The 13773-nt window shown below is 45.5% G+C and overlaps 1 protein-coding gene across 1 annotated transcript in view; it reads left to right on the plus strand.

Moving 5' to 3' along the window:
• The first annotated feature begins 1149 nt into the window (after positions 1-1149).
• Positions 1150-13773, plus strand: part of KANK1 (KN motif and ankyrin repeat domains 1) — a 192599-nt gene continuing 179975 nt past the window's right edge. The window contains exon 1 of the mRNA XM_060014667.1: positions 1150-1530. The gene's annotated coding sequence lies outside the window, so the exon portion shown is untranslated. The remainder of the gene's footprint in view (positions 1531-13773) is intronic.

Here is a 13773-nt window from a genome sequence, read left to right on the forward strand (position 1 = left end):
GAATCATAGACATTTGTGGGACGAGGGATTTTAAAGAAGATCCATTGAATCCATATAGCCTGTTCTACAGATGAAGAAACTGAGGCCAAGAAGGAGGAAAGACTTTGTTTACTGTCACCCGGTGAGCTGGCAAAGGAATGAGGCTAAAAGTGAGATTTCCTGCCCCTGTCTATCTGTGAGCTGCCCTTTGCTTGTCTTCTTCACAGACAGGGGCCATCAGTTTCAGGATTTTGCAGGTGTGCTTTGCTGCGAACATGTAGGGATTTCACAGCCTCTTCTCCCCAGAGGTTAGCATCTTGTGAGGTTTGGTGACTCTTCACTGTAACCTACTTGCAAAAACACTGTGACTGCCTAAAGCCCCTCTGGGTGTGTGCTCTGCTGGAGAGCTCAGGTGACCCCCTCCTCGCTCCCCGCGCTTGAGAAAATCAGTGATTGGAGAGCTGGCATTAGTGTTTCTTGTCTTGGTCATATTTGTCGGTCCTCCCGTCCTTTTTATTCAAACCATCTTCAATTTGAAAGAAGCCTCAGGTCACAGCCTCACTTGCACCCACTTAGATTGCTCTGAATCGAGTGTCTGACTTCCTAGCTCGGTTCTATGCTCCCCAGGCAGGCACTGCGTCTTCTTTGGGGTCCCCCGAACACCTGCACCCTTCTGGACACGCATTCTCTCCTTTTCACCGAGGACTCCGTCCTGCATCCGAGCCGGCGCGAGCGCACGGAGGACACAAGGCCGGTCCACAGACTGTCCCGCTCAGGCACATGCAGGAAACCAGATCCCTGAATGCTCCAGAGTCCCGCTCTCACCAGGGGCCTGGAAACAAACCGACACCCACTGAGCAATTTCTTAGTGGAGGGATGGGGCAGTAAATGGTGCTAGGCGGGGGTGTTAACCGTGCCAGCCTCCCGCGTCCAGGTACTCCTCTGGGCCAGAGATGATAGAATCGATCTGACGCAAGTCTCACTGGGGATGGATTTTTTTTTTTCCCTCCCTCGGGGAAGGAAAGTAAACACGCGTAGGCAGCAGGAGCGTGCCGGAGCGGAGGGAGCTGCTCTGCTTGCTTCTCGCGGTGCCGAAGCCAGTGGGCCTGGGCGAGGCGGCGGAGGTGCGCGAAGGTGCCTCGTGGGCCTGGTGGAATTGGAGCGGCGCGCAGGCGCACTGGAGTCTGCCCGCCGGCCGGCTCCGGGGTACAAAGAGAGTGCCGCCGAGAGTCGGGGTTCCTTGAGGTCTCGGGAGCCGACTGGGGTTTCGCAGGCCTGAGCTGTGCCTCCGTCGCTCTCCGGGACGCAGCCACAGTCGTTTCCCACCCGGAGTCGGAGGCTTGTGGGTCTCCGACTACCTCGCTTTTGCGGTAGCAGCGGGGCCCAGGTGGTTCCAGAACGTTTCGGGGTTTAATTCTGGCGCTTGCGAGCTGGGCAGGCTCCGCCCTCCGCCGCCCCGCCCCGCCCCGCCCCCTCCTCCGAGGTCCGGGAGCCGCGGGTGAGGAAAAGAGAGGCTGACCGGGTGCCGCAGGTTGAGAGGAGCTACTGGAGGTGAGTGGAGCTGAGGGCTGCGCTGCGCTCCCTTTCTCTTGCGGGTCAGCGCGGGGGCTCGGGTCTCCGACCCCTGCCCCGGGCCGGTCTCCGCGCTCAGCCAGGCCAGCTTGGCGCGCGCCGGTGGCGGAGGGCAGCCCCCGCAGGCTCCCGCTCGCCCGGTTACCCTGGCGGCCTCAGGACGGGCCTAGGGACGGGGTCCGAGAGGTTGCTGCGGCCCCGCGGTCCGCCGTCTTCGGCGCATTGCGGCGGCGGGGCTCGAGGGTTTGGAATGGGAGCGCGGCGCGCGCGGCTTTGGGGCAGCGGGAAAGTCCGGGCCGGGCTGAGAGGCGGGTGGGTGCGGGCGTCTCTCAGGCCGGGACGCACGGCCCTTGGGTGTCCCCGGGTCCTTTATTAGCCCGGGTAGGCTGAGAGAGCTCTCCGAGGCGTCTCCCCTGGAAGTTTTCGGCTCCGCTCCGCAGGAGGGAGTGGCGGTCGACCCCTTTCTTCCTCGGTCGCGGAGCGGCAGGTGGCCTCCGGTCGCCCTCAGCGGACTCCGAGATGGCTCCGGCCAGGGTTGAAGGGGCCGGGCGGTGGGGGAGGAGTTCGGGAGCTCTGGGCCTCCGGGGCCAGTCGAACCCGGCCGGGACAGCGTGAGCTTCTGGTGGTCGTATCGAGGCAGGGTGCGAGCGCCCTTAAGCAGACTTGTTCCCTCAACGCTCCCCCTCTTCCAAGCCCCTTCCATGCCCACGGCAGTCTCCTCCCCTTGACCGTTCTTCTCCACCTGGGTCCGCGGGGAACTTTCGGAGGCAACTCTTCGCGGCGGGTCCTGCAAGTCAGCAAGAACTTGTGCTGCGCGGGGGTGACTTGACGAGGGCTTTGGCAAGTTAGCGTTAAAAACAATCTATGGCGTCCCCCAGCGCCCGCTCTCTGCACATCGTCTCTACGGAGGTTCGTCGAATTAATGAAACGCTATATCAAGACGGGAGCCCTGAGACTAACAAGGAAGGTTAATCATCCAGATCTATGGTTGTGCACTTTCTTGCCCCAGCTTCATCCCATCCACCTCTGAGCTGGATGGAAATCAGGGCCAGTTTCCTCGTTTTTAATTCATGAGTGTATTCACCTTGCTTTTTAGGTGGTACTTAGCTGTCCATCTGCTAGTTGCTTCTTTCATCCAACTTTCTCTACAAAAAAGTTGGGCACTTCCACATGTTATTTATTTTAAAAGTTGAGATATGATAAACGTTCCATAAATTTACCCACTTAAAGAGTATAATTCGGTGTTTTTTTTTTCAGTATATTCACAGTTGTGCAGTCGTCCCTACTGTCTAATTCCAGAACATTTTCATCACCCCCAAAAGTAACCTAGTGCCCATTAAGCAGTTATTCCCCATTTCTCCTTCCCCCAGCCTCTCACTCCCTCATTATAAAGTGAAGCTTTCCCAAGATAGAAATTGAATGAGAAAACTGAGATTATTAACTTCGGCCCTTTTTCAGTTAGTAGATTTGGGGAAAGGTGCTGCTGCTGAGCAATGGAAGAAATATTAAGAATGGGCTGTCCTCTGGTGAGATTACAGTGTCTAAGGATGGAGGAGAAGCTGCCAGTAGAGGAATAATTGCCTCCTTTAAAAATACATAAGTTAGGGACTTCCTTGGTGGCGCAGTGGTTAAGAAACCGTCTGCCAATGCACGGGTCACGGGTTCGATGCCTGGTCCAGGAGGATCCCACATGCCGCAGAGCAGCTAAGCCCGTGTGCCACAACTACTGAGCCTGCGCTCTAGAGCCTGCGAGCGACAGCTACTGATCCCCACATGCTGCAACTACTGAAACCTGCACGCCTAGAGTCCGTGCTCTGCAACAAGAGAAGCCACAGCGATGAGAAGCCCCCGCTCGCCGCAACTAGAGAAAGCCCACACGCAGCGACGAAGATCCAACGCAACCAAAAAATAAATAAATGAATAAATAAGTTAATAATAAAAAATACACAAGTTAGGAATGCATTTTATCCCTGTAGGTAGGGCACGCCAGTGCTTTGGGGCACTTTCACACTTTAGATTTGCCAGGTCCACAAATAATTCCAGTTGAGGTTCTGCCTCAGCAAATGCGAGTTCTATTTTGTGTATGTGTTTTGGGGGGAGGTGTTAGTTTTGTTTTAAAGTATCCACTGTCCCCAAAGAAAGAAACCACATATAAATGGCCACTAGAATGGATACATTCAAGACTTGGGTTCATTTCATGAGTATCAGCACCTGCTCTCAAATAGCCCTATGAGCTACTGTGCTCATGTATTAACCCTTGGTCTGAGGTGGAGGAGGAGGATGGGAAAGGGTCTAGTTGGAGGAAATTCAAGAAACTGGGGAAAGGAGTTGGAGAAAGGCTGAAAGGGGAGTACTTGTGGGAGCTGAGGTCTGTTAAAATGGAGAAGGGTGAGCAGATTCAGAAGCAGCAAAGGGGAATCTCAAAAATTTCGGACCCTTAAGCATTTTGTTGGACTATTTGTGCACGCTCTGAAGATAACGTTTTTTTTTTTTTTTTTTTTTGCGGTACGCGGGCCTCTCACTGTTGTGGCCTCTCCCGTCGCGGAGCACAGGCTCCAGACGCTCAGGCTCAGCGGCCATGGCTCACGGGCCCAGCCGCTCTGCGGCATGTGGGATCTTCCCAGACCGGGGCACGAACCCGTGTCCCCTGCATCAGCAGGCGAACTCTCAACCACTGCGCCACCAGGAAAGCCCTGAAAATCACGTTTTAGTGAGCAGAGCTGAAGCTATCCAAATTACACAACAACCACCGTGCTTCTCTTCTGCCCTCCGATCAGGTGAAGTCAAGTTGGTTTCAAATGTTACAGGATATTTTATGCCTGTTGCATGGGTGGCTTGGCTTATGCATCTTTTTTAAAAAAGTAATTTTAAAGTTGAACTATAACATACATATAAATCTTAAGGGTACAATTTGATGAATTTTCACAAAGTGAGCATAAACTTATAACCAGCACTGAGATCAGGAAACAGAGCACTGCCTTGCCTTTCTCCAGTCACACTGTCTCCCCAGAGGTGACCACTGTCCCAGCTATCGGTTAGTTTTGCCTGTCTTCATGCTCTGTATACGCATGGGATCATACAGTATGTTTTCGTGGGGGGTTTTGTTTTCGTTTTGGTTTGGTATCTGGCTTCCTTTAGTCAAAATTATGTTTGTGATATTTAGCCGTGTTGTTGCATGTGGCTGTATTTCGGCCATTATCATTGCTGTCCAATGTTTCATTGTGTGGCTGTGCCACAGTTTATCCATTCTAGAGTTGATGGGCATCTGAGTAGTTTCCGAATTTTGTCTGTGGGGACTAGTGTGACTGTGAACATTCTACTACATGGCTTGATACACAGTACACATTTGTATAGGGGATGTAGTCAGGAGTAGAATTGTGCTTAACTCCTCTCCTCCCTCTTTCCTCTCAAATAAAATTCAGTGAAAATTCCTCTAAGGTGAAGGCTGCTCCACCAACTTTCATTTAGAATAAACCAATATCAATGAACTTTAATAAATAATAATTACATTTGTATTTTATGCAAGGCCCTGGTGGGGGGAATTCAGAGACTAAGACCCTCATATGGTTCATAGCAGATGGGGAGATGTAAGGATACAGAATTGAATAGGAGCAGAAGGATGGAAATATCTGATATAAATGGCTCATTGGAAATGTAGGGGAAATTATCACCAAGTAGAGAGATCTGGTTGATGTTTAGGGAGATTGGGCCTTGAAGAATGTGTTCAGATGGGGGTTAGAGTAAAAGACATTGCAGTTTAGGCCATGGCTGTTGAAGGAGCAAGGAAGTCCAGCAGTGCTTGACACATGATAGCATTGTCAGTCACATGCTTAGAGACCCAGCTGAATGGCAATTTGAGATTGTGCCCTTCATCCAGTGGTTCGTGATTATGAACCAGCCTGGTGATCTCTGTGGAAATGTTGTAGCTCTGAATCCAGACTGGCCTGTTTGAATCTAGGTGCTGCTGCTTGCTGTGTGACCTTTCATATAGTTACTGAACCTCTCTGTGTCTCAACTTACCATCTATAAAAAGGGGATAATAAAAAGCACTCCCCTGACAGGGTTATTATGAGGATTAAATGAGTTAAAACACATAGCACGTTGAGGATTGCCTGGTACACAGTAAGTGCTAAACATATTTGCTGTTGTTTCTTTAATTTATAATTGTTTAAATTTCTATAGTAATATTTGTACATAGTAAGAATAATGAAAATAACAAAGAAGGGTTTAAAATGAAAGCTAAAACCCATTACTCTTTTCTGATCCTAGCTCAACTATGTCTGTTTTTAGTACTTTTGGTTGTTATCATTGAACAAATTAACTTAAAATTTAGTGGCTTGAACAACTGTTTCATGGTATTATGTGTCCTGTGGGTCAAGGATTCAGGCAGGGCTTGGCCGCTTCTCCTCCTTGTGGTGTTGACTGAGGTCTCTCTATTGCACACACCTGGTGAATGGGCTGGTCTGGAGGGTCCAGGAAGGCTTTGCTTCCGTGCCATGCGCCTTGGCAGGGTTGGCTGACAGACTGGGCTCAGCATTAACTGTTGACTAGAGTGCCTACACATGGCAGCTTCAGCATGTTGGCCCAAGGTAGTTGCACTGCTTACATGGCCATCACCTTCCTCCAGGTATTAATCAGGGTCTGTAGAGAAACAGAAGAGTAGAATGTATATATGTTTATAGAAAGATTTATCATAAGGAATTGGCTCACACATTTGTGGAAGTCGGTGATTTCAAAGCCTGCAGCGTGGGCCAGTGGACTGGACACCCAGGAGAGCTGGTGTTACAGATGAAGACTAAAGGCAGTCTGCTGGAGAATTCCCTCTTGCTCCGGGAGGCCAATCTTTTTGCCCTATTCAGGCCTTCAGCTGATTGGATGCGGACCACATGTTATGGAGAGCAATCTGCTTTACCCAGACTTTACCAATTAAAATGCTAATCTCATCCCAAAACACCCTCCAAGAGGACACACACAATTAACTTGAGCTATGAGTGCCTCAAGTGAAGGAGTTGGAAGCTTCTTGCCCTTTTATGACCCAGCCTCAGAAGTTACATAACTTCCTTTTCAGCAAGCTCTGTTGATTGGATCAGTCACAAAGCCTGCTCAGACTCAAGGGGAGAGGACATAGACTGGCCACTTGGTGGGAAGAGTGTCAAAGCATGTGCAACCTTCTTTTTAAACCTGCCACAGTCTACACTTGTTTCACAAATTTGACAATAGCTCTTAACTCCCTGCTAAGGAAGAACTGGAATTTGTATTACCTCCCACCTCTCTTTTCTTCCTCTCCCCTTTGCCTCCCAATATTTATTAGATATCATATTATTTTTATTTTATTAATTTTAGTTCTCTTTTCAGTTACCTTTATAATTGTTTTAAAATTAATTATTTATTTGGCTGCATTGGTTCTTCGTTGCTGTGCGCCAGCTTTCTCTAGTTGCGGCGAGTGGGGGCTACTCTTCGTTGCAGTGTGCAGTCTTCTCATTGCAGTAGCTTCTCTTGTTGTGGAGCACGGGCTCCAGGCACACAGGCTACAGTAGTTGCAGCCCCCGGGCTCATTAGTTGTGGCTCATGGGCTCCAGAGTGCAGGTTCAGTAGTTGTGGTGCACGGGCTTCATTGCTCCACGGCATGTGGGATCTTCCAGGACCAGGGCTTGAACCCATGTCCCCTGCATTGGCAGGTGGATTCTTATCCACTGCGCTACCAGGGAAGTCCCTACCTTTATAATTTTAAATAACGTGTTCCACACTTGACAAGGCCATGGCAGGTGGAACGCTCACGTTTGTTGGAGTGTTTGTGTGTGTGTGTGTCTTTGGGAGGGGCAGTGAAGGAGAATAACAGAACTGTCTTCAGTGGGGGACATCTGACAATGAGGCTCTTACTAAAACACTGCAGCCACTAGGCGTGTGAATTGCCTTGAGCATGTACTCTGCGTGAGCAGAGCAGGTGACATAATCCCTCAGTTTTTATTTTCTCTCTTTGGCTTCTAAACTCAGGTACTCGTTTGCCTTTTCCTTTCTTCAGTTTTGCATTTGAAGTATGAATGCTGGAAGCAAATGATATTCTCACTGATGAAGAAGCTTAAAACAGATATACTGTTGAGCTGGATATTTGTGTATGGATGTATACACCAGGAAAACCTGTCAGAAATAAGTATCCTTATGTTTCTTTTGTTACAGAAGCAATCAGTTAATTGGAGAGAGTTATATATTTCAGGAACCCTGTAGCTCTGTTTTAGGGTGGTTTTTTTCCTTTTTTAAAAAATTCATTTAGGGAGCTCCCTGGTGGTCCAGTGGTAGGACTTGGCGCTTTCACTGCTGGGGCCCGGGTTCAATCCCTGGTCAGGGAACTAAGATCCTGCAAGCCACTCGGCACAGCCCAAAAAAAAAAAAAAATTCATTTAGTTAATGGAATTGACCAATGGGGCATAGTTTAAGTCTCAGGAGACATACTAATACATTTTTATAATTATCTAATCCCCTGAGAAGCACACAAGAAGAACCTCTATTCTTGTTGGTTTACATTTATTGCATATTGCAGTTAAAACTCCTTTTGATATTTATTTTATCTAATTTTCGGCTTGATTAGAGGCAAGAATGTAAATTTGTTGATATTTGCATTACATTTTTGGCTACATTTGTTCAGATTTCTGTTGGTAATTCCGACTTGTTCACCCTTTGACCTTGGGGAAAATATGAAAAAATAATTAGGTAGAAATAGGTAGAAATCAAGCCTGAATTTATTCATCCTTCCTCCTTTCCTTCCTCTCCCTTCCTCTTCCCTTCTCCCTCTCTTTTGTATTATTCTTAACAGAACTGCTCTTTCCTCTAAAAAATACGTGTTTAAGAGTAGCCCTTTTTAGGGGCTGGAATTGTCCCTATTATGTGATGTTATGACTCACTTTTCTATGAAATACTCGCTCATCTCCCTTCCCCAAATAGAACCATAGACCCAAGCTGATCATCTTTGTATTATACCCCATTCCAGTCACTACTGTAGCCCAAAGGATATGCTTCTAATATCATTGATTACTTTCGTCAGATTTTTGAACTTTATAGAATCACAGAGTGTGTCCTTTCTTGTGTCTGGCTTCTCTCACTCCATGTCCTATTTGTAAGATTGATCTATTGTTGTCTTATGTGGCTATGGGTTGTTCATTTTCATTGCTTATTGTATTCCATTGTGTGAATGTACTACTGTTTGTCCATCCTACTGGAGATGTACATTGGGTTGTTTCCAGTTTTGGACCAATAATGAACAGTGTTGTTATAAACAATTTTGTGCATGTTTTCTCATGAACCTATGTATACATTTCTGTTGGATAAGTATCTAGGAGTGGAATTGCTGGGCCACACAGTTCACCTGTAGTAGGGACTGCCAGAATGGTTTTATTAATTTATGTTGCCAACAGTGGTATGTGAGTTCTAGTTGCTCTACATTCTTGTCAATGCTTGTTAGTGTCTGTTGTCTTATTTTAGCCATTCGAGTAAATGTGTGTTGTTGAATTCCCCAGATGACTAATGAAGATGAGCACCTCAAAGAGAGCTCGTATTCTTTTTGTTTTATGGCACAGTGAGATAGGAAAGGTAGGCCAGTGAAAGAATTCATTGAGACTTTATATCAGTTTCTTAACTAGTCTGGCTTTTCTGTTTTTCCATGCTGTATAATTCATTTCTTGTGAGTTTTTTTTCTTTTAATTGGTAGGAGACGCATCTCAAGAGATTTACTACTAATAAAAGTTTAAAGAGTGGAAATTCGTGAATAAACTCTACTGGTTCTGAGAATTAAAGTATTCAGTATATTTAAAGACTGAAATTTTGCTCATGCTGTCTTACTCTTTCAGCTTTTCTAATTTGTTAAATCAATCTATTGATTTTTGCTATTCACTGTGAAATTTTTATAGGGGAATTTGCCTGGGTCATGCTCTGTAGTTGGCCAGGAATTAGATTTCCACATGAAAATGTAAAAGAAGAGTTGAGTTCTTGGTGCATAATTTTTTTTTAAGATTTATTTTTTATATATATATATATATATTTATTTAATTTATTTTTGGCTGCGTCGGGTCTTAGTTGCAGCACGTGGGATCTTGGTTGAGGCATGCGGGATCTTTCACTGAAGCGCATGGGCTTCTCTGTAGTGGCATGCGGGTTTTCTCTTCTCTAGTTGTAGGGTGGGCTCCAGGGTGTATGGGCTCTGTAGTTTGCGGTACGTGGGCTCTAGTTGAGGTGCGCGAGCTCAGTAGTTGTGGCATGCAGGCTTAGTTGCCCTGCTGCATGTGGGATCTTAGTTCCCTGACCAGGGATTGAACCCACGTCCCCTGCATTGTGAGGTGGATTCCTTACCACTGGACCACCAGAGAAGTCCCTTGGTACATAATTTTTTAAAGGAAAAACAGAGGTTGTCCACACAGGGATAAGCTGGGTATTGTGAAGCTTCAGTGTCCATGCTGAAAGTTTTTGCCATTTCCTAGAAAATGAAATAAGTAGTTTTGATGAAACTTAACATATGATTTGGTGGGCTTGAGTTTATTTTGATTTATTTTCTGTTGGCCTTTTGAAATTCATCCTTCTGCTTCTCTTTAGGGCACCTGTTTTATCTTCTCAATTGTTTCTTCTTAAGGATTGTATGCTTCTTTAAGAATGCAACCTGGCTCTGTACTTCCTCAGTGAGTATGTTCTGTCTTCCCTTAAATATTTCTAAGGGTATTACTGACCAAGGGATAGACACTATTTAGACACTATTGGTCTTAAATACTTCTAAGGTATTTGTGGCTACTGTTTGGTTTCTTGGCGGCAAGATTAAATCCTGTGAGGCATAACCTGAAGGGTATTTGGAGAATCCAGGCTTCTGACCTTGAGGGCAGAATAAGACTTCTCTGTCTTTCGGAGACGTCACCCTTTGCTCTCCTTTAGAATTATGACTCAGGAGTGGGAGGAGAGTTGGCTGAATCCTTATCATGGAGAGAAGGCTGGGAGAGAAATGATTGAGGTTTACTTACAACAACTCAGAATTTCTCAGCCCTGGCCGGGTTTCAGTCACAATTGGGAGAAGCAACTCAAATAGTTCACTGTGATGAAAGTTTGTGTATATTTAATTTTTTTTTAATGTTGAGAGAATTCAAGGCTAGTTCTCTAATGAAAGTCATATGAACTTACTTGTGTTCTGATATGTTTTTATTTGGGGGAGGTTGGAAAGGAGAAAGTTGCAGCTGTCGACTGGGGTCTGAGAATCGTTCATCATGTTGAGAATGACAGCCATGTGGGAGGGGGACACAGTGTGGAGACACTGCCTTGAGGAACACAAGGGGCTTTTTGTGGAGTGGCCAAGTAGGAGGGGAGTGACTAAGTTACACTTTGTAGGCATTCAGCAGTATTTGTTGATTGAATGTGTATACTTTCATCAGTGGCATACTAAGGCTGCCAGGTCTGCATGAGGGTTATCAGTTCATCAGTTTTTATAGTGGTTTAGGTGCCCACTGAATGGTAACCTATCCTGCAGGCGATCAGGAAGTTCATGCTTCCATCAGTTGAAGTTTAAACATTTTGGTTGTAAAGAGATTTGTGCTAACAAGATTTGACCCCAGCTGCCAGGTGTATATGTGAGTCAGGTGTTGATTCTTAGCACTCTTCTTCACACACACCTTCTTCTGTATGTATGAACTTAGAGGCCTGAGAGTACTATAAGTTATCCTCCCCACATTCAGTAGACTCTTTTTTTTTCCAGGAGAGTTTTAATCAGTTTTAGGCTAATAGAGAAAGAGAACTGTTTCTTTCATTTGTTTATTATAACCAACTTCAGGAAACAAAAGGCTACTCTTTGGAAACCAGGAAAAGCTAACTGGAAGGACTTGGTTTTTCTTTGGTGAAATCCCTTGTGCTCACATAGCTTTTTCACATCTTCTAGAGAACCAAAGTATCTCTCACTCAAAAATAGAGGGCTGCTATATTTGGACTCATTTCTGCCTTTTGTTGGGAGTGGTGTGCCAGTGGTTCACCTGTCGAAGTCAAGAATGAGTAAGAAGTCCTTGAGGACTCTTAGCCAGCCCAGAAAGATTCAGTAAAGTACCTTTAGTACAATGGGAAAAAACTGTCACTTTCCTGCACTTTTCACCTTTGCCAGTAAAAGGAGGAAATACTGCCTAAGGGTTTGAAGTTTATAGTTTATTAATCATTTTCTTGGGAACTTTCTCTTTCAAAGAGAAGGTGGTGTAAACCTCTGGCATCACATCCAAGTTGACCAAATCACCTGCTTATCAGTTGACCTCATTTGAGTCCTGACTTCAAGCTGTTCGTCACATGTCAATGTATGTATTTTAGCCTAGGTCCCAGGTAGGGTTGTGAGTGCTGAATTCATGGAAACTGTATCATTCTAAGCATCTCCTTTTCTCTACTTGACCCTCAATGACCCAGGGCAGTTTTTCCTTTCCCATCTCTTCCCCATTTCCTAACCTTTATTTTTGGATGGGTTACATTGAAGGGACTTGATTCAGTAAGGGCAGTGGTTAGGAGCTTGGGCTGTAGGGTCTCAAGTCTACTGCTTCCTGCCAGGCATGTTTTTTGCTTTTGCTTGTTTGTTTTTTTTGCCTCTGTGTGTCTGAAAAGGAAGAGTAATATAATCATGCCATGGTGTTTACGTGTGTCTTGGTGTGGGGGGGAGGGAGGGAGAGAGAAGAGGGAGAAGAGAGGTAAGATAAAGGAAGGAACATTTAGAATATAGTATTTCCTGACTGTAAATCTCCCTGGCACCAAAAATCTCAAAAGATCTATCTTGTTTGCTTATGGCCGGAGAAGCAGAGGAAGCGCCGTGATCCCAGGTGGCACACAGTAGATCAAAGAAGAACCCTGGGAGCAAGTAAGAAGGCAGAGGCAGACTCAGGGACCCGGGTCCAGTAGGAAACCCCAACTGCATGTAGCGCCACCGCTCTTCTCCCTTCTCTGCATGCTCTTCCACAGTTCTGGCTGAGCAGAATAACCTCTCTCTGCTTGTAACATGGGGATAATGAGAGGTGCCACACAGAGGAGCTGTGAGGATCAATGAGGTAATAGACGTGTGAGCCCTACCCAAGCTTCCTTGAAATCTGATCGTTGGAGAAGCCTGTTGCACCTTCTGCTGCCCCAGGCCAAGGAAACTTTCACAGGCTGTTGAGGATAATAGGATTCCTGGTAACTTTGGGGGGCTGTTGAGGTTGGGATATTTTTCTCAGGGGGTACTGGGATGGGGAGAAAAATGTTCTTGGTACCATAGGTTTGTGCTCTGAACATCTCTTCTGGGGAATACTCTGGATCGTTGATTGTGCTGAGCTATGCTGGAAGCATGCTGTGGGACTTTTAAGGGCTGGTGGTGCAAACCATTCACCATTTATAACAATGTTTCCAGGGTATGATACGTAAGTACCCTTGATAAACTGTGGGCATACTACCCGGTGAGTTGGTGATTCCTTGTAGCTGAAGTTTTGGGGGAAGTGAGGATAGTAACACTGTATTTATAGTACAGGGCCTATGCAAAGGCTGGGTCCCATTCAGTTAACTAGTCAACTTTCCTTAAATCAGTGTATTTGTAGACCCTGAGAGTTGGATCTGTTTCTCACAGCAACATGTACTATTTTGTCTGTTCTCATGTTCACTAAAATAAAGAACTTCCGTTCAGCAGTACAAATTAAGAGTGCAAAGAAAGGCAAGTCACAAAGTAGAAGATATTTGTCATAACATATATCCAACAAGAAACTTGTCCAGAATATGTAAAGAACAGCTACAAATCAGTAAGAAAAACAAAAAATAATTTTTAAAATGAGCAAAAGGGCATTCAGTATCATCAGTCATCAGGAAAATGCAAATTAAAACTATTATAAAATACCAATACATACCCACCCAAATGGCTAATATTAAAAAAAAAATCCTGATAACCAAATGGAGATATAGAAAAGCTCAAACTCTCATACACTGCTGATAGATATGTAAATTGGTTTAACTACTTTGGAAAGCTATTTGTACTTACCCATAAAACTTAACAAACTTACATCCTATGATTCAGTAATTATACTCCTAGATATGTATACCCAACAGGAGTGAGTGCATATGCGCACCAGAAACATTTACAAGCATTTCTGTTTCTATAATGGAATAATAGAAACATAATAGAAACAATCCAAATATCTATGATTGAGTAAATGAAGTGTGGTATGATTCTGCAATGAAATACTACACAGCAGTAAAAACAAACTACTG

The sequence above is a fragment of the Delphinus delphis genome, chromosome 6 (genome assembly GCF_949987515.2).
Source record: "Delphinus delphis chromosome 6, mDelDel1.2, whole genome shotgun sequence".
Lineage (NCBI taxonomy): Eukaryota > Metazoa > Chordata > Mammalia > Artiodactyla > Delphinidae > Delphinus > Delphinus delphis.